Here is a 27,414-nt window from a genome sequence, read left to right as displayed (position 1 = left end):
TGAATTCCCAAGAGTGGAGATAAGGAAGATTGTAGATGTTAACTACTGTAGTAGTTTTAAAATTGTTTCCAGTGTGTGTCAGTGCATAACATGGTACATTTAGTGTTTGAATTAATATAATATGCAGTTAGAAGCGTTTCCAGAGAGAGTCTCCATAAACTCCACTGTATTTCTCAATTTCAAACATGGGATTAATTAGAGTGGTTCCCCTTTACAGCAAGAGTACTCTCATAAGGACTAAACAGTCAATTAACCACATATAAAAGGAGCTGTAAAAACTTTATTGACAATTGTTAGTCATTGTGTGTTATTTAAGGCCTAGAGACCTAGAAGTGACCAGTACATTGCAAAAAACAAGTCAGGAAAAATACCTTACACCTGTCTTATAATTGTTCACTGGTTGATGAAGTTTCAACAGCTTATTACATATTTCTGAGCCTTATTTTAAAATTATACCATTGTCATTCTGATTTACAATTCTGAACACAGTTGAAAAGGTGTAAAAACAATGACACATTCCACTAAAAATGAAATGGTCAAACCTTCTGTTATTACAAACAGCGTTACCAAGCCTGACCGTTAGTTTTAACAAATCAACCAGCTTCATATTTATATTCACACATTTATATTCAAGCAATCAAAATTTCGGTAAGAACATGGATGAAGTCGGACATGATGTCAGATCACAATTAAGACTTGTTTTGATGGCAGTCATGTAACACTTCAGTGTTGGTGGAAATAAAACCTTCCTCCTATTCCTGACACAGCCAAGGTGACTCTTCCTCAGCTTTAAACCTTCAGCTGCTAATGAGAACAGATCTTCAGCTTCAAACTCTATAAAAACTCCAACTATAAAAGTAAAGAAACTCTGCTCACTTTGTACAGTGACCTTGTTAATTATTACACTATATGGAGATTAATGGATCTCTGGACATTTAGGAGGCTTTAATACAGAAACAGACGTCATTCAGGTTCTGGAAACCCTTGAGATGTAATCAATGTTATTTCAATGTTAGAAAACTGGTGAAGTTTAAGTTTAAGCAGACACTCTCTGTTTAGGTCCTATATTTTCTCCATCACTGGATATTATTTCCGTTTTTGTAGAGCGGATACTGGATCTGAATGAATGCTTTTGTACAAATATTTTCTTGTTCAAATTTTATACAGAAACGGAGAAAGCATCCCCACTTGACAAAAAAGGGCCATCTGGTTCTTTTCAAACACCGGTTTAGTTTTTTTTTTTTTTTCCAAGTCTCTACTGGCTGTTAAAATCTACTTTAAAACACTTAATCTTTAATTTTCTGACCATAAACTGAAATATAAATAATTATACAGGAAGAAAAGAGAGCATATTGAAGTAATCCTGGCATTTTATGTTTTATTTCTCATTATTTTGATTCATACCGATATCTAACACATATTTGTATGGAAATAAGTAATTTTCTTTTTTGAAACATTGTGTTCTTTAACAAAATGCTGAAGAAATCTGAAAAATTACCATATAGTAGTTCATCTTTAATTTGAGTTAAATTTTCTTCTGGAAAATGAAAATCTATGCAGTTATACAGGTCTTTAATCTGATATGGTGCTAATTTATTCAGTCTTTTTTTTTTATTAACAACAATATTTTCAAATTTTATTCTCTGAGTGAAAGTGAACCAGGGTAAAGACTTTAGAACTGGGAAGTTGTGCTCTATCTTCCTGGTTTTAGTGAGAACACAAGCAGCAGCGTTCTGGATCAGCTGCTTCTTTTTAGGCAGATCTGTGAGGATTCTGTTTCTGTAATTAATGAGACTAAAGATCAATGCATGGATGAGTTGCTTTAGATCTTACTGAGTCCTTTTTATTCTGGAAATGTTCTTCAGGTGATAGAAGGGTGACTTTGTAACTGTCTTTATGTGACTCTGAAGGTTCAGTTCTGAGTCCATTGCTGCACCCATATTTTAAGCCATCAGTGTATGGACCTGAATATGTTGCCTATGATAGATAGGAATTTTTTTTTATCTTGTTTTAATTTATTAATGTAAATAATAAATAAAGTAAAAAGTACAATGTAAATGTAAATAAAGACTGAAAAAGCCACAAAACATGATTTAATTTGCAGTCATGTTGCAAAAACCTCCTGCTTGTTCTTATATTTCTTACCTGTTTTATCAAATAATCTTTCTTTTGCCATGTAAGCTGTTAATGAATTTTGGGTTTTCAGTGTTTAGGAAAGCGGTTTTACTCTTATATCTCAAAAAAGGCTCAAATTTAAATCTACATAGAAAAATCTCAGTCTATATTGCTGTGGTTCCAGCACCTTGCAGCACAAAATGCATTATTTGACCACGTTCATGCAGCTGCTGATCCTCTGACAGCGATTAGGTCTTAACAGCTTCATGGGGGCTTTAATCCACAGGTGCATGGAGTCGCCCTTGGCTACACTCAGATATTTTCGGAGAATTTTAGCAGAAGTAACATTGCTCTGCTGAACAGAACAGCTGTGCTTCATCTTCCTCATTCTGTAACTGCTCAGAATGAGGATTTATTTAGGAGATTTCCATCTACAAATAAATAATACAAGAGTCCATGATTAAGATAGAAGTAGGAGAATAAAGGAAGGTGTAATTTACATAGTTAGTTAATCAGTAGCTGTGATGAAAAGTTTTCCTTCCCTATATGTTGGTGTTTCACTGCTTTAATCGTGAAACAACCCATACTAGTCGGCTGTGAAGCATCACAGTGGGTAGCAGAGCCGCAATGACCTTTGGAAAACTCTCAACATGGGAATGAAGCCGTCCCTGAGTGGAACATGACAAACAGGCCGTGCTGAAATTATTCCAAAATGTCACAACCAACAAAATAATAAAAATCATAAATCCCTTTTTTTTTTCTTCAAATCCCTTTATGCTCCGGTGATTCGTTATGCAATAAAGTAAAGTGACACATATTTATCCACATCTTTCTAAGCTGATGAACATTGTTCATCATTCGAGTTCCGCCATCAAAGAAATAAACTGTTTGGTTGCAGGAAAAGCAGTCAGTCAGCTGAGACGTCAGTGAGTTAGGCTCATGTTTGCAGGCTTTCCTGTTCTGTTTGCTTTGTGGTGTTGGATCAATAAAATCTTTACCAATCCGAGGAGAGGAGAAGCAAGCAAGCTGGCACAAAGTTTTCCTGTAATTGCAAAACTGCGTTTCATTCATTTGAGCTCAGATGCTCAGATGAAAAGTCATCCTGCTCCAAAGAGCAGGAACAAACCTTCAGGTTTGTCAAATTTGTAGTTCAACAAACAGCTGATGGACTGAAATATGAATGAAACTCAAACTAAAGACAGCCAGTTTGACTTTTGAGTTGTATTCAGATAGTTAAGCTAAATGTAATAAAGTAAAGTTTAATTTACCATCCTAACTCTTTCTTGACACCAAAAAATCTGAGACTTCTATAAGCGTTGACTGTCCCAACTTGTGATCCGTCTGCAGGATTTGAATAATGATGCTGTTAGACAACAGCATCAACACCCTGGCATTAAAGAGCCAGTGTGTCACTATTTAAACTTCAATGTTTAGTTATTTAAGTCAGTACTTCAACTTCTATAAGAAATGAAAGAAATCACCACAAAAAAAACATCTAAAAAACTGAAAGTATATTAGTATATGAGTAATTTATATATATATATATAAGTGGGACTCACCCTGAATGGTTAACTGAAGGGCGAACAATCCTAATCCAGAAGGATCCATCAAAGGGTCCAGTCCCACACAACTACCGACCAATAACCTGCCTCTCCACAACCTGGAAGCTCATGTCAGGCATCAGAGCGGCCAAGATAAGCAAACACATGGATAAACACATGAGCATGGCACAGAAAGGTATCGGTGTAAATAGCAGAGGAGCCAAACACCAACTCCTCGTAGACTGCACAGTTGCCCGAGACTGCAAAACCTGACACACCAACCTGTGCATGGCTTGGATTGATTACAAGAAAGCCTATGACTCAATGCCGCATACTTGGATCATTGAATGCCTAGAGATGTATAACATCAACAGGATTCTGAGAGCCTTCATTGCAAACTCGATGAGGCTGTGGAAAACCACCCTTGAAGCCAACTGCAAACCACTTGCACAAGTTTCCATCAAATGTGGCATATACCAAGGACATGCTCTCTCCCCGCTACTGTTCTGCATAGGCCTGAACCCCCTCAGCCAAATTATCAACAAGACTGGCTACGGATACCGACTCAAAAATGGGGCCAACATCAGTCACCTTCTCTACATGGATGACATCAAGCTGTATGCCAAGAGTGAGCAAGACATCGACTCACTGATCCACACCACCAGGATCTACAGCACTGACATTGGGATGTCATTCGGACTGGAGAAGTGTGGTCGGCTGATCACAAAGAGGGGGAAGGTGATCCACACAGAAGGAGTCTCACTCCCACAAGGAACAATAGCAGACATAGAGGACAGTTACAAGTACCTAGGTATACCACAAGCAAATGGCAACCTCGATGAGGCCACAAGGAAAGGAGCCACAGCTAAATACCTCCAACGAATAAGGCAAGTCCTGAGAAGCCAGCTCAATTGCAAGAACAAAATCTGTGCGATAAACAGCTATGCCCTGCCAGTAATCAGATACCCTGCTGGAATAATCAGCTGGCCAAAGGAGGAAATAAAAGCCACAGATATTAAGACTAGAAAGCTACTAACCATGCATGGAGGGTTCCATCCCAAATCCAGCACCCTGAGACTGTACACGAGCCGCAAGGACGGAGGCAGAGGACTAGTGAGTGTGAGAACCACTGTCCAGGACGAAACAACTAAGATCCATAAATACATCAGGGACAAAGCCTCAACAGACAATGTGCTCAGTGAATGTCTCAGACAACAGGAACGGTTGAGGTGCCAGAGATACCATCATGGGAGGACAAGCCCCTACATGGGATGTACCACCAGCAAATAACCCAAGTGGCTGATATCAGTAAATCCTACCAATGGCTGGAAAAAGCTGGACTCAAGGACAGCACAGAGGCCCTCATCATGGCCGCCCAGGAACAGGCCCTAAACACCAGAGCAATAGAGGCCCAGATCTACCACACCAGACAAGACCCAAGGTGTAGGTTGTGCAAGGAGGCCCCTGAGACAGTCCAGCACATCACAGCAGAGTGCAAGATACTGGCAGGGAAAGCGTACATGGAGCGACATAACCAAGTGGCAGGCATAGTGTACAGAAACATCTGTGCAGAATATGGACTGGAAACCCCGAGATCAAAGTGGGAAACACCCCCAAAGGTGGTGAGAACGCCAGAGCTAAGATCCTGTGGGACTTCCAGATCCAGACAGACAAAATGGTAATGGCTAACCAACCAGACATTGTCGTAGTGGACAAACAACAGAGGAAAGCCGTTGTGGTAGATGTAGCAATACCAAGTGATTGCAACATCAGGAAAAAGGAGCACGAGAAACTGGAGAAATACCAGGGCCTCAGGGAAGAACTGGAGAGGGCCTGGAAGGTGAAGACCACAGTGGTGCCTGTGGTCATCGGGGCCCTCGGGGCAGTAACCCCCAAACTGGAGCAATGGCTACAACAGATCCCAGGAACAACATCAGACATCTCAGTCCAGAAATGTGCAGTCCTTGGCACAGCCAAGATACTGCAGGACCCTCAAGCTCCCAGGCCTCTGGTAGAGGACCCGAGCTCAGAGGATAAGAACCACCCGCGGTGGGTGAGAAGGGAATTTTTTATATATACGTATATATTAGAAGTCATTGAGCACCCTCCCTTCCATCTGATCAGCCTGCTTCCTGGGCTCCTCCCTTCTAGCTGGTCCCTCAGGGAGGAGACCCAGGGGAAGACCCAGAACTCCTGGAGTAGTTATTTATCCTGTCTGCCCTGGTTGCACCTTGGGATCCTCCAAAATGACCTGGAGTGTGTGACACATCTGGGTTTCAGGACCCAGCTGGAGGAAGGTGCGAGAGATGCATTCCAACAAAAAATAAATATTTTTGAGATTTTACAGAGGGTTAAAAATAACAAGATGTCATCTTGTGTTTTCTACTACCTGCTTGAGCAATACTACACTACAAAATCACAAAATATTACAAAGTACATTTGTTAGGTTTCTAGTGCAAATGTCTTAATGCACTTGAAAATGACAGAATTAACTTACAAGTAACTTTTTAGCAGGAAATAGGTACTTGTTTTAAGACATTAATTTCATAGCATTGACCAAGATATTACGTACCAAATGTGCTGCTATGTCAGCAGCACATTTTGTATGTAAACTAATATTTGACAAAGAAAATCCATGTTTGCTGTTATTTTTATCCCTTTTTTTTATTAATATCAAACCAATGAAGTAGTCCTCTTAACACTCCCCAGGCAGATATAATGAATATTTTAATCCCACTGGTTCAGATCACGAGGAGAAAAACATATTTAGCATCTGATGGACATTAATGTTAATGGTTTCTAACCACATTTGAATCTAATACAGTTGGTGACAATGCAATCTCCTTCAGATTTATTACACACAAGCTCCACACAAATATTTGCCTTTTCCTTCCTGTCGGAAATCAGCCGTGCGCTCTCTGGTAATCCTCAGCATATTGGTTTGTGACAAATTGTTCGGTTCAGAGTCAAACGTGGAATGGGGAACATTTGTAAACAGCCGGTAGCACATTTCACCGCGTGTTACTGAGACATTAATCTTGATCCGTGTTAGCAGAGACAGTCTGATCGCCGTATGATCCCATTGTTGATATTCACAGGTGGAATGAAGCTCCAAAAAGGATCTATAGTTGGGTGAAATGGATATGTGAGAACAGAGTCAAGGTGTTTTGGCTTCAGCTCTTGATGAATATATGATTTCTATCAAGCCCAGATGCAAACCAAAGACTGATTGGCCTGCTGAAAGCCAGAGTGTTTGTCTGGTTCCTTGTTGCTTTTGTCACAAAATGAACAGATTTTGTCATCATCCACAGCTGCAGAGGGTGTAATTTCCTGTTTGAGAGTAAAAATGGAAGCAGAGGGGGCTTCGCCTTGGCGACACACTGTAAAAGGGGCTTTTATATGCTTTAACACAATAGGGGCTCACTGAAAGTGGATTATTGCACCTGGCTTCTTGTGACGGCACGCCATTCTGTGGGACCGCCGGTGCAGCGTGCAATCCTGTAAAAGCCAGTAACCGAGACCCTTTTGGGACCATGACAAGTCCACATGCTCACCCTGGTAGAAATCAGAACATCAGGGCTTGAACAAGGACTGGCAGTGGGAGTGCTGGTCAGGTCATTGATGTGCTTATCCTGCTGCTCGCCTGGATTACATCTGCACATTGTAGTTTAGTATAGTAAATTAAAGCTTCTACATTTTAAATCTCATTTAGACAAGGTGCAAAACAACCTGTTCCCTCAACTTAAAGATTTTTTTGTTTTGTTTTTTACCATATCTTCAACATTTCTGTGAACTATCTAGCATGCAACTGTAATTAAACAGAACAAATACATTGAAGTATATTCCTCATGCAAAAGCAACATGTCCTTTTTCCCTGGTGGCCACTAAAAAAGTGAAACTTTTTACTGTGGGCCCCTGTGAATAACTGAAATCCACAGATACTGAAGACCTCTAAAAATGTTTCTGCCAATTTTAATAGTTTAAAGACCTTCATTATTTATACACATACAGATGAAAGTGTCTTAGCGCCACCACAGAAGCTACTTGACAAACGCCAGGCAGTAGAGAAACAACTAGCATTGTGGGTAAGTATTTCAGCTTCCCAGCTGCATTTTGTGTTTGAATATTTTGGATATACTCTACAAAAATAATTGTAAAATAATCTATGTTTTAATTCAATGATATAATTTGGTTTTTAGCTGATAAATAGTATATTGAATATTAAATGATCTAGAAGATAACTGTTAAGTAAAAGAACAAAAACTGGGGATGTTTTCACAGCAGATAGTTCAGTAGACTACTGGCAACAAAAATTGCAACATTTGTTACGTTTTTATTAAAACCCTTTGAAAAATCTGTTCCCTATCCTCGCCTGTGGTGGAGCTGTACCAAGACCAATGAAGAAAGTTCCTTCTCTGTAAAAAATAAACAAAAATGAAGTAGTGTGAGATTTTAGCGCTTGTAGGATTTCTCTTTTGATGTTGGGAAAAGACCACAAGCTATTTCTCCCACTAGTGCATGACACATATGTTAGTTTTGGTGTTATTTACCCAGAATGCCTTGCGTCATAGTCTGCTTCCTGCTTTTGGAGTGGTCTCCAGTCTGTTTGCACCACCTGATACATATTAAAACTGCACCAGAGTTAACTATGTTCAAACCAATACCAGGGTGAGGTGGACCAGAGTTTAATTGTGCATTCACATTTCCACCAAAGAACAGGACTTTACAAGAAAATGGACTAGAGTTTGATTAAAACAAACCAAACAGGGTTGGGATGAAGACATCCTATTTTTTTTAAAATGCCTTTAATTTAAACTTACAGTGAGTTCACTGTACTCCAGTGGCCTCCACAATAATTACAACTCATTATTGAGGGAATTCCCGTTATGGATCCCTTCTTGTCAGACCTCTGCCATGCAGCGTTATAAAAGAGTCCAACCTGGTACTAGCAATTGTACCAAAGTGGCAACTCGCTTAGCTACAGTCTCCTCTTGAAATCATACCATGGGGTGTGATGACCTATGTAAGTATAAAAATTTAATTTTTGTATGGAAGAGATCTCCTGAAACTGAGCTCACTTCATTGCTAAATATGGGCCATCCATGAATGAAACATATAAATCGGTAGGTAGTAGTAGTTCTGCTCCACTTACTTTAAAGGAAAAATTCTTCCTTTGCAAACTTTCCGTCTGCAGCACTCTTGAAGTATCAAAAAGAAACATTGAAGCAGATGAAACTTGTAATTTTTCACAGCTTTTCTTTAGAGGGGAAAAAATGTCATCCTCATCAGTTTGATGTCTTTCTTCTCAAGCTTTTCCCTTTCGTTGCTGTAGACTTCTCTCCATTTCTTAAAGTCAGGCTCCGTCTTTCTGATCCGATTTTCCTTGTTCCATTCTCCTTTCCTTCCGTCTCGGATGCAGTCATATTTCTCGCTGCATTCAGCTATTTCACTTCAGCATACCTGAACAGACCCGTACAGAGGCAACGACAGAGAGAGAGGGGACTTATTAAACATTTCCATGAGAAAACTGCGGCATGAATTACATCTTTGATATGTTCAACACTGATTTTTTTAACAGCTTTTTATCATTTCTGTTTTGCATTAAAATTTAGAGTCATTTGACAGGAAGAGCTTTCCTTGCAACAACCAATAAAATGAGTGCAGAGGAGAGTTCCTTTTCATTTTGAGGTATCTCATCATTCTTCCTAATTTCCTCCTCCAAAATTGCCTTGGCTGACTCTCTGCTATCCTGCTTCCCCTTCTACAACCATTAAATCATTTTTTAGCAACAAATTTCTGTCCTGCCTCTAATTTTTGTTTGAAAATCTGGTTAGAGTACCCTCTCATCGCAGTGAATGCTCCCATCTTAACCCAGCACAATCAATCCAGCAGCGGAAGGTGGATTATAAAAAACGGGATAATTGCTACTCTTAATAAAAAAATCTTTTTTCATCAGCTTGGATCGACATCAATAGCTCCCACAGGACTTCCTTAGTGAGCTGCCAACATCGTGCGGAGCCCTTAACCTCGGGTGTGGTTAAAACCTTCTCTGTGAACCTCGAGGTTGCCCTGAACATGGAGCAGGATCTGCCAGCTCGGTTTCCAAGGAGCATCACATGCTAGTGTTTGTGCTGGCAGTGAGAGATGTAATGCTGTTATCACGGCCTCTTAACTTTGTTTGCAGTCTCCAAGCGTGACTTTCAGAAATCTTTAAGCTGCAGCGAAGGAGAAACGTCCTTGATGACGGCCCTAGGGATGTTGATGGAAGAGTAATGACGATGCCGTTCCACTAGGTGGCACCTGTACAAGACATGTGTGACTCTTCTGGTAAAAGAACAAACTGCTGGAGTTGTTGAAGTTTTTGGCAACTGTCTTTTGTTCTTCCATTTGCGTCTGATGCTTCTAAAAACAGCACAGCCACTTAAAAACATTCACCCAGATGGTTTATGGCAATAAGTTCATGTTAAAATGAGTCATTTCAAAAACTTTCAGAAGGTAACATCACAAATCAGCAGGTACTACTCATCACCGAACAAACACAGCAAAGCTCAATCCCTCACCTAGCAACCCCAGTGAAGCCCAGACTGTCACCTAGCAACCCAGGCTGAGTTGCAGAATGTTTAGTTCCTGGAAAAGACAGAGTTTTGTTGTTGCCTTACCATCCAGAAACCACGTGCTGCTTTCTTGTTGATTGTTCAGGAGGAACCACTTCTGCTTTTCAAAAATGTAATTGCACATCTGTTTGCAGCCATTTTGAGGCGCAAGTGTAACTGGGGCGTGGTCAGAACCAGCATCATTTGGATTTAAAGTGACAAGTGACCTTAAAACGGCTCATTCTGAAAGTAGCTTAAAATGGACAGAACTGACCAGACTAAAATCTCATTATCTGAGAATGATTTTGAGCAAAAAATGTAATGAACATATTTTGTCTGAACTATAGACCTATTGAACCTGTTCATGACTCAGTTTGCCAGTTAGGTGGAGTTCTAAATGGCAAACACCCAAAGCTGCTGCATTTTGGGGAATAAATAACTTTTAGAGTGGTGCTGGAAAATGCACATAAAAAATTATACACACGATCTACATTCCTGGTGGTGGATTGATAATAATCAGGCATTTATAATGTTAAATCCAGTAAATGAGAAAGGAACAAGCCACCAGAGAACTGAAAGTTTAAGGCCTTTCAGAATGAATAATTCTCAAATAACAAAAGAGCTGCCTTTCATTATGCTGCTATTCATCAAATTAATATTAGTAAATGTTCACTGACTTTAGCAACAATTTTCTTTTGTCATAATTGCAAAAGAGTGCTTTCAAAGCTCTGTGCTTGCACATTTTTCATAAAGAAAAATATAATTTATCTTTTTATGACAGTCATGGTCAACAAGAGAGATTTTGTTGCTGTTAAGAAAAAGACATGAATATAAAACCATTAATTTTTTTTCCTGCTTGATAAAACCTAGCACCGTAGGGTCATGTCTGAGCATCTCAGCTCAGCGACAGAGGCGCCGGCCTTTCTGTGCACAGCGGTGTGTTAGAGAAAAGGTCAGGGGATTTCGTTGATATTCTGCAGCCGTGCGCTTTTTTGGCAGTGCACTCGAAGGCGCAGCGGGCACTCGAGCTTGAAATGATGTTGCTTCCTCTGGCCAGGAGGCTACGACTCCCATGCCACACAGCATATGCAGGACGTCATAAATCGTGCAGTGTAAATAAAGAGCCGCTTCGCTCTAGCACGTCTCACTCCTTCTGTGTCCCTTTTTTATTTTGTAAATGGTATCTCTTTCCACTTTCTCGCCCTCATTTTTCTCCTCTGCACTTCCTCTGGCATATTTTCTTCCTCTAACCTTTTTACATTTTCCTGCCTGATGTGGTTCAGACAAAGCCCCATAATCTTCAGTCTGGAAATTTTCAAAAGTGTGCATCCAACTGGGATTTATGTACTGTATATGCACATTTGTAAGTAGTTGTTATAAAAAAAACAGTTTTTTTTTCTACTCTGTTGGTTTTACTTTATTAGTCTGACAGCAGGACAGGGCAGAGGTTTCTGCTTTGACACGTGTTTGGATTCACCGTCTGAACAGAAATAAGCGTTCCTTGATTACGGGCTTACATCTCTCCTGCTGAGCTTCCACAGCGTTCAGGCTCAGCAGGTAGCGTGCTACTGCTCAAGAATTATTTCAAACCAAACAATACTCTGTTGTTTCACAAAAACAACATACAAAATGAATGTGCAGCAGTACAAACTTTTGATTATATTCCCCAGAAAATCAAGGAGTTCCCTATTGGCAGTGTTTTTTGAACCCAATCATGCTTATAACCGAACTCATTTGACTTAGAATCTTGTATATTCTCTCCTTCCTCAGCCTGGTTCCTTTGAAGACCACACTAGGCATTGGGGATGATATCAAGGAGCCGATGACTTTGGTTTGGATCCACTAAGCACCCAAAGGCAAGTTTAATTTTCTTTTCCTTTTCGTTTAAGGGATAATATTTTTGTAAAATTGACTTCTCTGAGGTTTACATCATGTTATAATCTTATTCCCTAATTACCTGCAGTGTTGCCTTGGTTCTTTTATGTGTATTTAAGAAATCCTTTAATCTCCATGGCAACCATTCAGCTGTGCAAAACACCTGGGTGGACCTATGAGCTTCAGCTCAAAGACTGAGCTTGATATCAAGCCTGTTAAAGGCAACTTTAGTTAAAATTAAGTGCTAATGATAGCAGGTATGTTACACACAGAATAGATTAGGAATGACAATGCATCTGGTGCTGACATATTGGAATGGTGAGGTGGGAAAATCTGCTTAGAGCCCCCAAAAGGCAGCCTGATAGATTTCAGTCATCATGAGGGGGAATCTGTTTTATTCAAAAATTACAAATATCGTAAACTTTAATTACGTGCTAAATTTGTCCCCACTGTAAACTAGTAGAACCAAAAACAAATGAACATACATCTCCTAGAATTAAACATAAACCCAGTAAAATAATTCAATTAAAAGGGCAAGATGGAGAGGAAAAAACTTCCACATTTAAATGGCTCCTTCCAAAAGAACATGTGTTGCTCCACAAATCTCATTAAACCAATGCGTGAGCAACAATAATTAAATATGTTGCTGATTGTTATATTTCTGTTATGAAGGCAGCAGGAGATATGTTCTATTACACAAAGGGGCCACAGTGAAAGGCCGATTTTACTCATCAGTGACTTGTAACCTTAATAGCCGACTCTCCATTATTTGTGTCACACCCATTAATGTGCTTGAAAGCCAGTTCTCCACAGAGAGCAGCTAATGCACGACATGAAATCCGACCCAAAGCCTCTGGAGCAGTCTTGACTCTTGACTTTTACTCACTAACGCAGCCATGTTGTATTTTCTCTGTAATTAATATAATGGATACAAAGCAAAGCATAATTTATAGTGTTAGATGTGACTTTTATAACTTCTGCAACTGAAATTTTATGATAAAATAGTTTTGCTATTTAAGAAAAATAAAATAATCATTCTTGTAACTCAACATGAGGGCTTTGGCAATTTATTACAATAAATATGAATGATATTTCACTACACTTTCAATTTTCTAGATCAGAATAACTGAAGTCAAGATTTTCAAATTTATACTGAAATTGTGGATTATGTAAAGTAAATCAGCATTTTCGTTTAGTTGTGGAGTCTTGAAAAGTAATAATGGACATAATCTCAGAAAAAAAAAAATATGAGAAACTATAAATTTGCCATTTTCAATTAATCAAAATGGCATCATTTTGAATTGTTCCAATCCAACAATCAACTATGTGAGCACTTGTGTAATCTGTAACTGGAGCATGCAGACTCATAAAAGGCCATTTTGTGAAAGAACACACTCAGAGCAGCAATTAAGCCAAATCTGTATAAAAATATATTTGGCTTTTAAAATAATAATTAAATAATCTTTGTCCATTAATATACCTAGAACTACAATGGCATAGATTAGCTTCACCCAGTTCAAATTGTGTATCAGAAAAAAATATTAAGCACCTTCTGTTATCCAGTTAGTAATTAGTTGATCCATACAATAATCACCAGATCAGCCCAGCACTGTGCTGATGTCAAGTCAAGCAGACAGGATAACATACAAAATCTTCTTTTCAATGTTCAGCCTCTCTGTTTTTTTTTTTTTGTTTTTTTTTATTTGGTGACTTTTAAAAAAAATGACAGTAATTGGGCCTACTGATAGGTTGCTTCACAAAAGTAAGACAGGCGATTTAAATATTTCAGCTTCAGAACTAGCTCAAACATAATTTTCTGTATTTTTTCATCTACTGGCTTTTCAAAAAGCGATGAAGGTGAATTACGAGCATTTTCAGGCGAATCCTTCTCTGATCTGCTTTTCACTTCACTTGCCTGCTCAGAACAGGAAGACTGCTGTCTGATTTGTACAATCAAGACAGAAATTTCAAAAACCTTTTAAGTCTCACCGTTGGTGTAAAAGCATCAAAAGAAAAGGCCGCATTTCAAACATGTCCTCTGACGTTTGCCTTGAACTGGAGTCAAACATTTCCTCTCAACTCCTTCCACTGTCTCCACAGAAGACGACTTTTTGCTTTTGTCTTCTGAAGTACTCTGTGCTTTGCTCAGCTGCCAGAGATACAGCAAATCGGAGAAACTGCTGTCTCAGTCCAAAGCCTGAAAACACACAAAGTAACGAGGTTGAAGTGGGAGGGGATGAGGCGTGTGTTAGTGTGCTGATGAATAGAAATTACCTTCCTGCACATATTTTCCTTCATACGTGTGAAGAGGCTGATAATGTCTCTTAAACAAAAACTGGGCCAGGTCCGCTAACCGGATTAGCAGCAAAAAAAGAGCAGTCGGCATTTTCCTGAAGGTACCGAATTATGTTTTAACTGCACTTCTTTCTCAACGCTCCCTTCCTCCTCCATATTGTCTGTTTTCACTTATTTTTCTATTATGTATTTATGCACTTGTGTGAGTGAATCTCTTGAGAGAGCAAAACGGCAGCGGCTGAAATGTGATTTGTGGAAAAACAATATCGTAACTACACCCAGAGATATGAAAGTCATGTTGTCCCTCTTCCAGCCTGTGTGTTAAGTCCACATTAAATAACTTTCAGAAAACAAAATTCACTCAGTTTGAATTTTGCAGCTGAAAGAATTTTTTCTGGATGCTCAACAACTACAAGATGAGAGGTCTGTCTTCTTCTCTTCCTGTTTTTTGGGTTTTCTTTCAGATTTTTAGAGCGAGTCTTCGGTCTCTATTTAGTCCTGTCTTCTGCATCCTTTGTCAGTCCCCTTTTTGGTCTCCCTATGTAATCATTAGACATGGTGACATGTACATGTAAACATCCCATTCAAAATATTCTGATTGAAATCAGCTTGATCAGAATGACTTTGTAGTCTGAATTAGAGGGATTCTTAATCCAAACAGTGTGCATGTAAACACTTGTGCTACTCAGGGCTTGTATTATAAATAAACACTGGTGTGTCTACACACATCATGATCCAGTTAATTAATTTTGTACCCATATAAAATACACATCTGTAATTACTTAATATGAATACATTTTAATCCAATCAAATTGAAATGATTGGATTGAATTATTTCAATCCAAAATTTCTTGATTACATGTGCAATCAAGAAATTTTGCACATGTAAACATTATCTCTTGTCATAATCTGTATTATAGTGCAGCTAAAGTAGAAGTAGCCTCTAAGGGAAAAGCCTCTCTTTGTTTAAGGGTGAGTTTACATGAAGCCGGAAACTGGAAACTACTGGTAATATTGGATGTTTGTTCCACATTTAGCTGGCACCGTCAAGACACCTACAGTTGACTGTAATTGTCAAGTCAGGCCACTAGATGCCATTATGATTTAAGGATGTTATCAAACAAACTGCTTTTTTTATTATTTTATTTCTACAACAGAAAAACAAGACTGCATAAAAACATACAAAAAATGGCAAAGACCATTTTTTGGTCTTTGCCACTTAACATTTTTTTCCACATAATATATCTCAACTTTTCCTCCCTCATTATTAATACACTTAGAAAAAGTATGAATACTATTAGCAGGAGAATAGCAGTGAAAGATCTGGAAAAAAAAAAAAAAAAAAAAAAAAAAAAAAAAGAACAGATTAAGTAGCACAACGTAGCACAACGTAGCACAACGCGCTCCGCTGTGTTTTTTTTATTATTATCTGCCTGCTCATGCATAACTGTGCATTCTTGTGCTTTGTGCTTTTGTATCTGTGAAGTACTGGCTTAAAAAATTTCTGTGTGAGACTCCGGTCACTGGAGCAAGCAGCTGAATAACAAAAACAATGTTACAGTTTAAACGAAGGGAGTAGTTCTCTGAGCAGAAGCGACCATCTTTATCAACTTGTTGAGATGTCTTAAGCCTCCATCTGAATGCTGCTCCCAGATAAATGATGACAGGAGATAATTTCTGTTTAACGGAACCCCAAAAAATGATCATTCATCCACCATCGTACTTGATGGTTACCATGGTGTGATTTTTCCTGATACATACTGTCTTGAAACATCATCCAAAGAATATTCTTCTGGCTGTGTTTTTTGGATATGCGCTTTAAAAATTGTTGAGTCCATTTTTCACAAGCTCCTGAAGGCAAAAAATAGAAGTAAACACGCACCTGTTATTCAAATGATTGTCGGTTTGAGTTATGGGTGCTTTTCTTTTCCAACAGCAGACTCTTTGAACAGAGTCCTGACAGAGATGGAACGCTGGAGTAATTGTTCCATTGCTCTGTGTGAAGCCGGCCCATCCATCAGGCTGCCATGTGTCCTACAGAGAATGTGTATAATGCAGGGATGAGGACAGGACTTGATGATGATGATGATGATGATGATGATGGGGGATCTGAAAGAAGAAATTGCTGCCTGTCTGTGTGCACAGCCTGAGCTGCATGAAAATGTCCCTCCATTGTACATAGAGACAATGCAGGAGAATTAAAATCGGGTGAATTTTAACCAACCTGGTCGCTGCCAGTAAATAAACTCCTCGCTTCAACTAAAAGCAACAAAATACCCTGATATTAACGATCTATTGGACTCGTCCCTGTTTAATTGTACATTAATTTGACCGTTTCAAGTTGTTATTTTAGATATAAATCAGGTGGAAAATATTCACCAGTGGAAAAGCTCGAAACGAAACTCATCAGCTGCTGACCTACTTAACTGTATTAAATATACGCCTTAACAGAGATCTCCAATGTCTCTATCTAAAAGCCTCAGACTGTGTCTGCATACTGAAATAAAACCACAGGAGTAACTGGGCTTATTTTGTTGTTTTCCAGTTAAAGTTTGCATCGAAGTTATATCTTTTTTTACTTTATATTTTGCATTCTTAAGAGCTTAAAGTAAGCACACTTATCGAGCCAATAGAAAATAACATTTTTCATAGTTGAAACCAAACTTAAGCATTCACTAAATTTAAAATAAGAAAATAGGCAAAGTGAACTTTCCTGTTTTAGATCAGCTAAGCTCGAAAAATGATTTCTCTTTGTGAGCTGCTACAACAATTCATTTATATTCCCTTAATATTTATCAGAACTACAATTTAAACTATGGATTGAGTTAAAGCTTTTTAACAGTCGTTTGCTTGAAGTTTATCCCTTTCCTTCTGACATAACTCAGTCAGGTTTGTTGGCTGCCTTGCTCACACAAATGTTTCAAGTGTCTGTGAGCTAACCTCTTAGCATCATAGTCAAGTTCCACAAACTTGGAATTTAACTTTTTCAAGTGATCAAAGTGTACAGATATTACAACTATCGCAACTTTGGATGGAACAAAGTATAAAAGGATCAGTATGTATAGTCACTTTTTCAATCGATATGAAGGAAAAAAGGCAGGTTTTGGATAGCAAAATGATTATTTGGTTTCATGGCAGAGTGTTCAGACAGCCTATGCCTTCTTTTTTTTTTCGAAAAAGTGCTCTGTAGCGCCAACTTGAAGGTAAAAATCTAAACAGTTGGCTGCCCTTTTCTTGCCCATAGACATGTACAAGTCGTGGATAAAGTGAAGGTCAGCCCTCATGATCCGCTTTGCTGAACTAAATGTTTGCTACTTTTTGGACCTGTCCTGTTTTGTGGATGAGCCAAACCACAGAGTGATGGATGAACACAGTCAGACTGAATGATGGCTTTGTTGATGACTAGCAGTAGCTCGCTGGTCATCTTAAACATAATAGATACTTGACGGAAAATTAAGTTATCTTTTTTTTTTTGTACGGGATAATAGACTAAAATCATGTTAACTATTTTACTAGATAAATTCTAACAAGTAGCATGCTATCTAGGTAACATGCATGCTATGCATGGATGTGGTTAATTATACTATTAATAATTTAGGTTGGCTATAACTACATCTAACCTGCAACAGTGTTGAATGTGCCTGTAAAACAATTATCTTTCAGAACAACATGGCTCACACAATCAATTATCTTAGCCTTTAGCATAATCTGATGTCATCTTTAGATCAGGCTAAAGGCCAAAACTTGTCTACTTACTCCAGGCTGACAGAACTAGAAGGTATTTATTGTCAGAATAATTCATATGTCACAAAAACTTGAGCAAAGAACTGCTCAGAAGCCCTTGCACTGAATTGTTAGTGTAGTTTCAGCCCACTTTAGATTTCTAACTAGTCACACGATGTTTGTCAGACACCAGATGCAAAACAGTTATACTGTACTGATAGGGAATTGCGAGGACAGAATGGAGCTCTGGAAGAAAGAATAAGTTTTGGTTAACACAAAAGTAAACTTTGGAGTAAATAACATAATACAATCATACTTAATACATTGGAATACTTAAGTTTGTTTATTCCTGTAACTCAGTACACTACGTGAAACATATTGTACAGATTAATTACAAACAGACTAATATTTTCAAGTTATGACCAGGTAATTACATTGATTTTTGACTTACAGATAATAAAAACATGACCTTTTAGACTAAAATATAACAAACCGACAAAAAAAATATATATATATTTCAGAAATGTGCTGTTAGGAAAATATATGTTTGATACCTGCTCATAGGTCATTTACAAAAAAAAAAAATGCTTTTAAATCAACAGATGAGTTGTATATTCTAATTTACTGACAAAATTGTGAACTGGATAGGAATTTTATAAAATTATATTCTAAAGTTAAATACTATTTGGCTAATAAATCTCCAAAAGCAAATATTTTCTGAAACAATAAGTGGTTTTAATGAGCTTTACTTAAAATAAATACCCTTCACATTGCATCAGTTTATAAGGCACAATCATACAACTGTTTTTGGATAATGGTGGTAATTTTATTAAATCTACATAAAAACTGTCCTTAAAAATGACAAATCTGCAAAATTATTCTCTTTTGTTGGTTTCCTCATGATGACCAACTGCTTTGACTCTTTCCAATCTGGTTTTCGTGCTCACCACAGCACAGAGACTGCCCTCGTAAAAGTATTCAATGATATCCATATAAATACGGACTGTGGGAGAACCACAGTGCTGGTTCTGTTGGACCTCAGTGCAGCTTTTGACACTGTCGACCATGACGTATTACTGAATCGACTTGAAAGTTGGGTCAGACTCTCCAGTTCGGTGCTCGACTGGTTTGAATCTTACATAAAGAACAGGGATTTCTTTGTTTCAATTGGAAACTTCTCATCAAAGAGGTCAAAGGTCACATGTTGGGTACTATAAGGTTAAATTCTAGGACCCCTCTTATTCAATATTTATATTCTCCTACTAGCTCAGGTTATAACAGAAAATAATATTAGCTACCATAACTATGCGGATGACACACAGCTCTACATTACGATGTCACCAAGTGATTCTGAACCCATTCAATCACTGAACAGATGCTTAGAACAGATAAATGTGTGGATGTGTCAAAACTTTCTCCAGCTGAACAAAAACAAAACTGAAGTCATTATTTTTGGACCTAAAGAGGAACGATCTAAAGTCAATGCACAGCTTCAGTTATTACAACTACAAACTAGCAATCAGGCCCGAAACCTGGGAGTAGTGATGGACTCGGACTTGAACCTTGCAAGCCACATAAAGACGATTACAAAGTCGGCCTTCTATCACCTGAAACACATCTACAGGACTAGAGGACTAATGTCTCAGCCAAATCTAGAGAAACTCATCCATGCGCATTGATTATTGCAACAGCGTCTTCACAGGTCTGTCCAACAAATCAATCTTCCAGCTGCAGCTGATCCAGAACGCTGCTGCTCCTGTTCTCACTAAAACTAGGAAGATAGAGCACATAACATCAGTTTTGTGCTCTATGCCTTCTTTAAGCTCATATATTCTTTGAGCTAAAGCTCAAAGAATATATTTTAAAATACTGCTGTTAGTTTACAAATCACTGAACGGTTTAGCACCAAAATACATCAAAGATCTGCTGTTGTTATATCAACCTTCCAGACCTCTCAGGTCTTCTGGTTCTGGTCTGCTTTGCATCCCCAGAACCAAGAGAGGAGAAGCAGCTTTCAGCATCTATGCACCAAAAATTTGGAACAAACTTCCAGAAAACTGTAAAACAGCGGAAACCCTGACTTCCTTTAAATCTCAACTAAAAACACACCTGGTTAGAATTGTATTTGAAATGTAATATGTAACAATGTATTGTCTATTATATGTTGCACGATTTTGTGTTTTTGTGTTTATGATGTAAAGCACTTTGAAATGCCTTGCTGCTGAAATGTGCTAAACAATTAAAATTTGATTTGATTTGATTTAAAATGAGATTTTTCACAAGTTGTTTCTGTTTAATCCTTCTTACAGGAGTAAATGGTGTCTAATTTCACCTTCAAATGGAGCATTCATTCTTCATAGTGGACATCCATAGAGCTAATACACAAGACAGGTTTTATGTGCTTCTAAGACTATAAATCTGATTTATGAATGCGCAATGGTTTTTAAATATGCAACTCAAATAAAAGTTTATTTTTGAAGGTGTTTAAAATAACCCTATTTTATCTTTATTTCTGTCCTGATTTTAAAAGATTTTGTTAATCTGACTCTTCAGCTTCACAGTGAAGTAAATGAGCTCCTTTGTATAAAGGAAACAAATGGCGGCCATCATCATTCCATCCAGGTAGTGAATTAAATCAGTCCACATTCTGTGATGCTCCTGCACAGCGCTTTCTAATTTAGCCTTGTCCTTTTCCTCCAAGTCCAGAGAGGTTGTTGACAAGATGAGGACAGGGAAGGTCACAGTTGGTCTCTGCACAGCTTTGTTATGAGAATCTCTCTCTGAACTAGATTGGACCGAATTAACAAACTTCACTATAAATCGGGGGCTTATCACGCTAGAAGAGATGCAACTTTGTTGTTTAGGTTGTTGTTGATTCAGTAAATATTAATGTTTTTCTGTCAACTTGTAAACATCTGATATTTAATCCAGCAGGTTTCTCCAAGCCAAAATGTTAATTGGTGAAAATATTATAGTTGATACCAGAGAATTACATACACCATACATACTTTTTTTTTTTAACTGGTGAAGCTATATCAGGCAATTGTTTTTTTTTTTTTTTTTTGCTTTTTTTTTTGTTGTTGTTTTTGCTTTAGATTAGTTAGATTTGTCAACACCATTTATATTTTTTTGAAATAAAACAATAAGAAAATATGCCAGAGATGTATTTACTAATGTCTTCAAAGTCAAAAGTTTACATACAGAATTACTATTGTCTCCTTAACAGTGAGGAAAAGCCCAAATGATGATTTCTCTGCTTGGTTAACCTACATTTAAATTATTTGGAGACTGACCTGTGGATGAATTTTAAGGCCACGCCTTGAACTGACCACTTCCTGGTTTCACACAATAGGAAAGTCAAAAGAAATCAGCTAAAATACCAAGAAGAGAATGATGGAGGTTTATAAATCTGGAAGGAAACCAAAAATGCTTGGCATGCAGTTCAAAGGAAACACCACCAAATTCTGAGGACATTGATATTCTCTTATCACTGTGGCATCAATTGGTTTGTGGAGTACAAATATTCACAACTAATTTAATGATATAAACCACCAGACAAGCAATAAACTTTTTTTTTTTTTTTTTTTTACTTTTTACTGACATTTATACACAAAAGAGTCATGTAGGAGGAAATCTTTGACTTAAAATGTAATTCTGACTCAATAAGGGGTTCAAATAAATTTTTCCAACATTAAAATTGGAGATTGCACCAACAAGTACAACAGCTGTCCTTGATTACATGAGTTAATACAGTAATACTAAAAATAATGCAAAAACATAAATCGGTCTGAAAAAAAAATGTAGTGTTAGTAGGGTTGTCAAAATGATCAATATTTTGATATATTTGACACCAGAAAAACTGATTATTCAAAGATACTCATTTGCATCAAAACATAAACTGACCTATTTACATTTTCCCAAATTGTCACATTACATCAGGCAGATGGACAGAAAAAAACAGTAATGTCAAAGAATGCCACATGCTAACTGTGATTACAAGCTAACCCCACAAGCTAATGCTACAAGCCATGCTGATATAGTAAACCTTCCAGAGATATGTATTTAACTGTTTTTAAATGTTTTTGAATTATAGCTTCACAGACTCAAACAGCCTAATCCACTGTTCTGATTCACGTTAATCTTTGTACAAACTGTGAAAAAATGTTTTAGATGCACCAGATCCATTTTTGTTTTAAAATAAAAATTTTAGTATAGAATGATCTTTCGTTTTTTAAATCTATAACACTAAAATTCTTTTTTTAATAAAATAGGGCAAGATTGCCCTCTGTTTACTGGATTTACGCTAAATATAGAGGTTAAAGTTTGTTGTATTTGTTGGTCTTAACCAAACAGTTATTCTGTTCCTTCAAAAAGGGTTACTGTGGTATCAAAATATTATATCAAGTAATTTTCTTAGTATCAATATTGAGCCTGAAATAGTATAATAACAATGTGTTTGTGTTGTGAAGACATCCTAGTTAAAAATATGAACTCCAGCTCAGACTGCAGTGTGGATTATTACTCACCTCCATCCACTTCATCCTTCTTTGCACAGTGAGTCAGTGATGGCTTTAAATATGCCTTATTAATGGATTTAGTTACACTTTTCATGAGTTATAAAAGAGGACAAACATTTTCCAAACTCCACTGTTAAATGACACTTTGCAAAAAAAAAAAGAAAAAGTCTCAGTTTGTCAAACTGTCAATCACAGTGAAAGAAAGATCTTTGTTGTCACAATTTCTCTGTTGATCTAATGTCATTTACACAGAAATACTGCCAGACGGACCCTGTTAATAGAATTTTAATAGAGCAATTACAATTTCAGCACATGGAAAAAAGCCGGCGGCCCTTAACAAGTCAGATTAAAAACAGTTATTCTTATTAAATTTAATCCATGATGCAGCTGATATCTCTGTGGAGGGAAAATGGAAGGCTGTATGTCATTAAGACGCACAAGAAGGAATAAGAGAATAGAACCAAAACAATGTTCATAAAGAAAGTGTGATTAATTAAAGATACAATGGAGGTAGTATTTTAATATTAATGGATATGAATGTGGCATAATGAGGAGATGAAAGCAGAGAGTCACTGTCATCTCATTTGGTCTGTGTCCTCTGAGGAAATGAATATTCATAGTGATCTAATCACAGGGTATTAAGATGTAACAGACATTCTTGTTGAAGTCATTACATTTAAAAGGTCGTTGCCGAGGAACATGAAGTTGTTTTACTGCTCAACGTTTGTTGGATCCAGCAGCAGCGAACAGCTGAGATGAAATGACAAAAACCTGCTGAGGCTTCAGGATTTCAGAACTATGAAGAGCAAAAACAGACACACGCCGCCTTTATTCACTCAACAAGCTCTTCATTAGGAACAATTGGACCTCCAGTTTGTTCATGCACTCATCTAATTGGCCAATTGCATGGTGGCAGCACAAACGAAACAAAGAAACCCTCTGAAATCTGAAGCAGCAGTAGAAACAGGGAAAAGATTGTTTGCTTGGTAAAACCTGAGAATGAATCGTTTGAAGGTGGTGAGCTGTAAACCAATTTCTGGAGCTGTTTTCCATTTTACCTGAAGTATTTTGGTGCAGTTGTTTATACTCGTCTCCCTGATGGATATATTATTTGCACCATTTAAGTTGCAGATTTTGTAACTTGGCCTAAGTTAATGCAAAGGGAGAGGCAAAATTGACTGGACATAAGCAGATTAACCTGGTCTTGATCTCGGCCAAGCAAAGACGTAACCAAAAGGATGATCAGGTGGACCAGATTAGCAGAACTCAGGTGCATATTAAAAAATAAGAACATTAATTAAACTGAATATATTTCACCAATTCAAATCAGGATGAAAATGTTAGAAAACTTGCATATTTCTGTTCATTTCTATGCTCAAAGCATTCAAACTATTTCATAACATCAATAAGAAACAAATTTCAAGCACTGAAATATGGATTTATTGAAAGGTATGTCCATGTTCTGTTCCGTACATTCTCAATGCATAAAAAGGCCTCTGTTTATGTGAATAATCGCACCAGAGCAGCGCGGCACAGAGGTTCTGACGATGTGTCCTGGAAGCCCAGATTGCTTTAATAATCATCTTCAGATCATCTGCCTTAATGTTTCTCATCTTGACAATACTCCAAAAATTCTCTTCAGGGTTCTAGTTAGGTCAGTTTGCTGATCAACCAAGCAAAGTACCACCATGATCATTGAACCGCCTTTTGGTACCTGTGGCAGTCTGGGCTGGTACAAAATCCTGCTGGAAAGTGACATCAGTAAAAAGCTTGTCAGCAAATGGAAGCATCAATTATTCCAAACTGTCCTGGTAGATTCCTGCCTGTTCTCAGGAGTAGGGAAAACGGCTCCCTCTGGTGGTGCTTTCAGGATCTATTTTCTCATTTCCTTTGGTTTTAGTTGGTTTGACAAATCAAGCAGTTTGTCAAACCAGTTTGCTAAAACCAGTTTATAAATGTGAACTTCAGGTCTTTTATAAATGTGCAGAGATTGTGAAAGTTGAATACTATCATCAGTCGTAGTGAGGCTAAGCTTTTCCTCTTGAGGGAGTTTGCAGTAGATACCCTGAGGTACTTCAGGTATCAGATCAGGTTTGAACCTTAGGGATATGTTTCTTTGAAGGTTTCCAGGTACATTTCACTGGCACAGATTCCCAAAATACTGTTTATATTACAGTATCAATATGAACTAAACTCTGACACAAAGAGAGACACCTGGTATAGGGCCTTTGGAGGAGATCAATATTTTCCATGTGGTATTGAATGCTAGATAATAAGTCACATTGTTGTACATTTATCAGAATTTACCAAAACACACCTAGATGGATTCTTCAAATATTCTGATCTCTTATTGTTTTGGCCTGCTTCAGACCCAACAGATTTTATTTTAAACATTTAGGGTTTATTCACACCACCCCGGGTCAGCCCATTAAACTGTAGTTAATTTGCCTAGAAAGTCAATTTTGTTTGTTTGTTTAGAGGTGTGAATATGCAATCAAACTCTGGTGTTCTCCCCTTTAATTTGTTGTAAAATAGGTTTTTAGCAATGTTCCCTCTAAGCTGCGCGCCTGCGTAATCGCGCACTGCTCACATATTCTCAGCGCACAAGAAAATCTATGTAGCGCATAAAATAAAGTCCAACGTAAAGTGGACATTGAGCTCAGACATCAGTTTTGACTATGGACCAATAAATTTTTTTTTCCGTACTACTTTGCGATCTAACTCAGTGAGTGACAGGAATCCAGCCAATGATACGATACGGTTCACTTTCGCTACGCAGCCAATCAGCATTGTGCTGATTGGCTGCGTAGCCAATCAGCCATCAACCTGGGCTACGTGGGTTACGTGCCTTGGTCATATGCGCCGTGCAGGTGAGAATAGTGCTGTAGAATTAAGAAACGTGAAAGCCATCACCTTATCATGTCTACGTGGGACATCCACTCACCAAGCCAAAGTAAAAAAAAAAAAAGAAATGCACTTCTTCTAAGATCAAATGGAATCAAATCAAATGAAAGGAATGGTCTGCATTTGATATTGAAATGTTGAGTTCAGACTTTTGACTATGGATAAGCAGACATTTGTACACTGGCAAAGAAGTATGAGGCCATTCTCCTCCACCCACAGATTATGGAGGCCATTAACAGTCAATATGCTGAATTCAAGTACATAAAGCAAGAAGCAGACTGACCATCAACCTGGGCTAAGTGAACAACCACTGGAGAAGTGAGAAGACGTGAGAAGCGAGAAGGGCAGACGTGAAAAAAACTGTAATTAAATATTTTACAAGAATTTATACTGCATCACAAGCTTCAGAAAACATTTCATTGTGCAAAATGTGAATGTTTTAATATGAACAAACATTTATGTCTGAAAGGTGTAATGTTTCATTTCTCACCCTGGCTGAAGCAGGACTCTAACTTATAGCATGCATCTCATGAACAGCAATGTTTTCTTTTCTTTTTTTTATTTTAATTGAGCAAATCACTTAAATTCAAAGCAAACGAATGAAAATTGCTGATGTAATTTGATTTTTTTAATAAGCCATGCAACTTTCTATGATCCCAGATTTATGATACTTGTACGTGGCCACGCCGTGTACACTGATGATGCTCACAGTGGTCCTCAGTGTGCCCAGGAAGCTTGTGTGTACGCCCAGACACATGAACAATTAGAGGGAACATTGGTTTTTAGTATTAATTTTGTGACACTACATTGAGTATTTTATTTTGAAGGTCATGTCAGGGATGGGATAGGAAATCAGCCACTTTGTTTAGTGTTGCACTCAGTCACACATGAAGAGGTGCATCTGTTGTGATCAGCTTTGAGCCAACATCAACGTCTGTAAGTTTTCATTCTATATTCTTGATTAGATTTTATTTAAGATCTTATTTTTTAAGAATGTGTGAAGTAAATGTGGAATTTTGAGCATGGCATTATAATTTTCTTAGTTTAACTTTTTTCTAGTGCTAATAAATTAAACACAGCTATTTTTTTATTTATTTATGTTACAGTTTACTCCATGTTACACATGTACTTGGGTCACCAAAATAAAGAGGAGGCAAAGAATCTACATCCTAACTCAAGCATTAATTCAAAGGGAATTAGGCTTACTGCTAAATTGTGTTAAGGAACACACAAGGAGAGCAGATTAGATGGTTCAGTTAAAGTGAACTCTTGTGTTTTGAATGTACAGGTGAACGGAAAGCGGCCCAAAAGCAGGAGGTGGACTATAGCACAGGGCATTCTGGGTAAATGCAACCAAACAAACATGCATGTTTAGCCATTTGGGGGAAGAAATGGCTTGTGGTTTTTTCCCTGAGACAAAAGCAAAATTTTACAACTGCTAAATTTCAACACTCCTCCATATTTATTTACATTTTGTGAAGCAAGAAGTTCCACTCAGTCTGTTTTTGTGTTGTTTCCTTCAGTAGTTGTTGGTGCAGTGTGACCACAGACAAGGAGGGGAATGTTTGACACAGGGTTTGGATCGTTTGACACAGTGCAGTGTGAAAGTGAACCACACCAGCTGAAAACATAACAGATTTTTGCAAATTTCCTCCAATTAAGTCGAGTGTACAGTACCATCAGGTGTAAATCAACCTTGAAGATGTCTCACTTGTCAGCATACCTTGAATTTATCTCCTCAGATGTTTGTGTTGCATTACTGCTGGTTAGTTCATTGGATATGAGAACTGTTTGATACCTAAGGATGTAACGGTCAGAGTTAAAGAAAAATATCTGATAATGGATTGGAAC

The 27,414-nt window shown here is 37.7% G+C and overlaps 1 protein-coding gene across 1 annotated transcript in view; it reads left to right on the top strand.

Moving 5' to 3' along the window:
- The first annotated feature begins 14,447 nt into the window (after positions 1-14,447).
- sgcd (sarcoglycan, delta (dystrophin-associated glycoprotein)) overlaps positions 14,448-27,414 on the top strand; it is a 185,066-nt gene continuing 172,099 nt past the window's right edge. The window contains exon 1 of the mRNA XM_055046609.1: positions 14,448-14,520. The gene's annotated coding sequence lies outside the window, so the exon portion shown is untranslated. The remainder of the gene's footprint in view (positions 14,521-27,414) is intronic.

This window comes from Poeciliopsis prolifica, unplaced genomic scaffold (genome assembly GCF_027474105.1).
Source record: "Poeciliopsis prolifica strain line A6 unplaced genomic scaffold, Auburn_PproV2 SCAFFOLD024, whole genome shotgun sequence".
Taxonomy (NCBI): domain Eukaryota; kingdom Metazoa; phylum Chordata; class Actinopteri; order Cyprinodontiformes; family Poeciliidae; genus Poeciliopsis; species Poeciliopsis prolifica.
The sequence above is the reverse complement of the archived record's forward strand: the minus strand, read 5'-3'. Positions and strand labels throughout refer to the sequence as shown.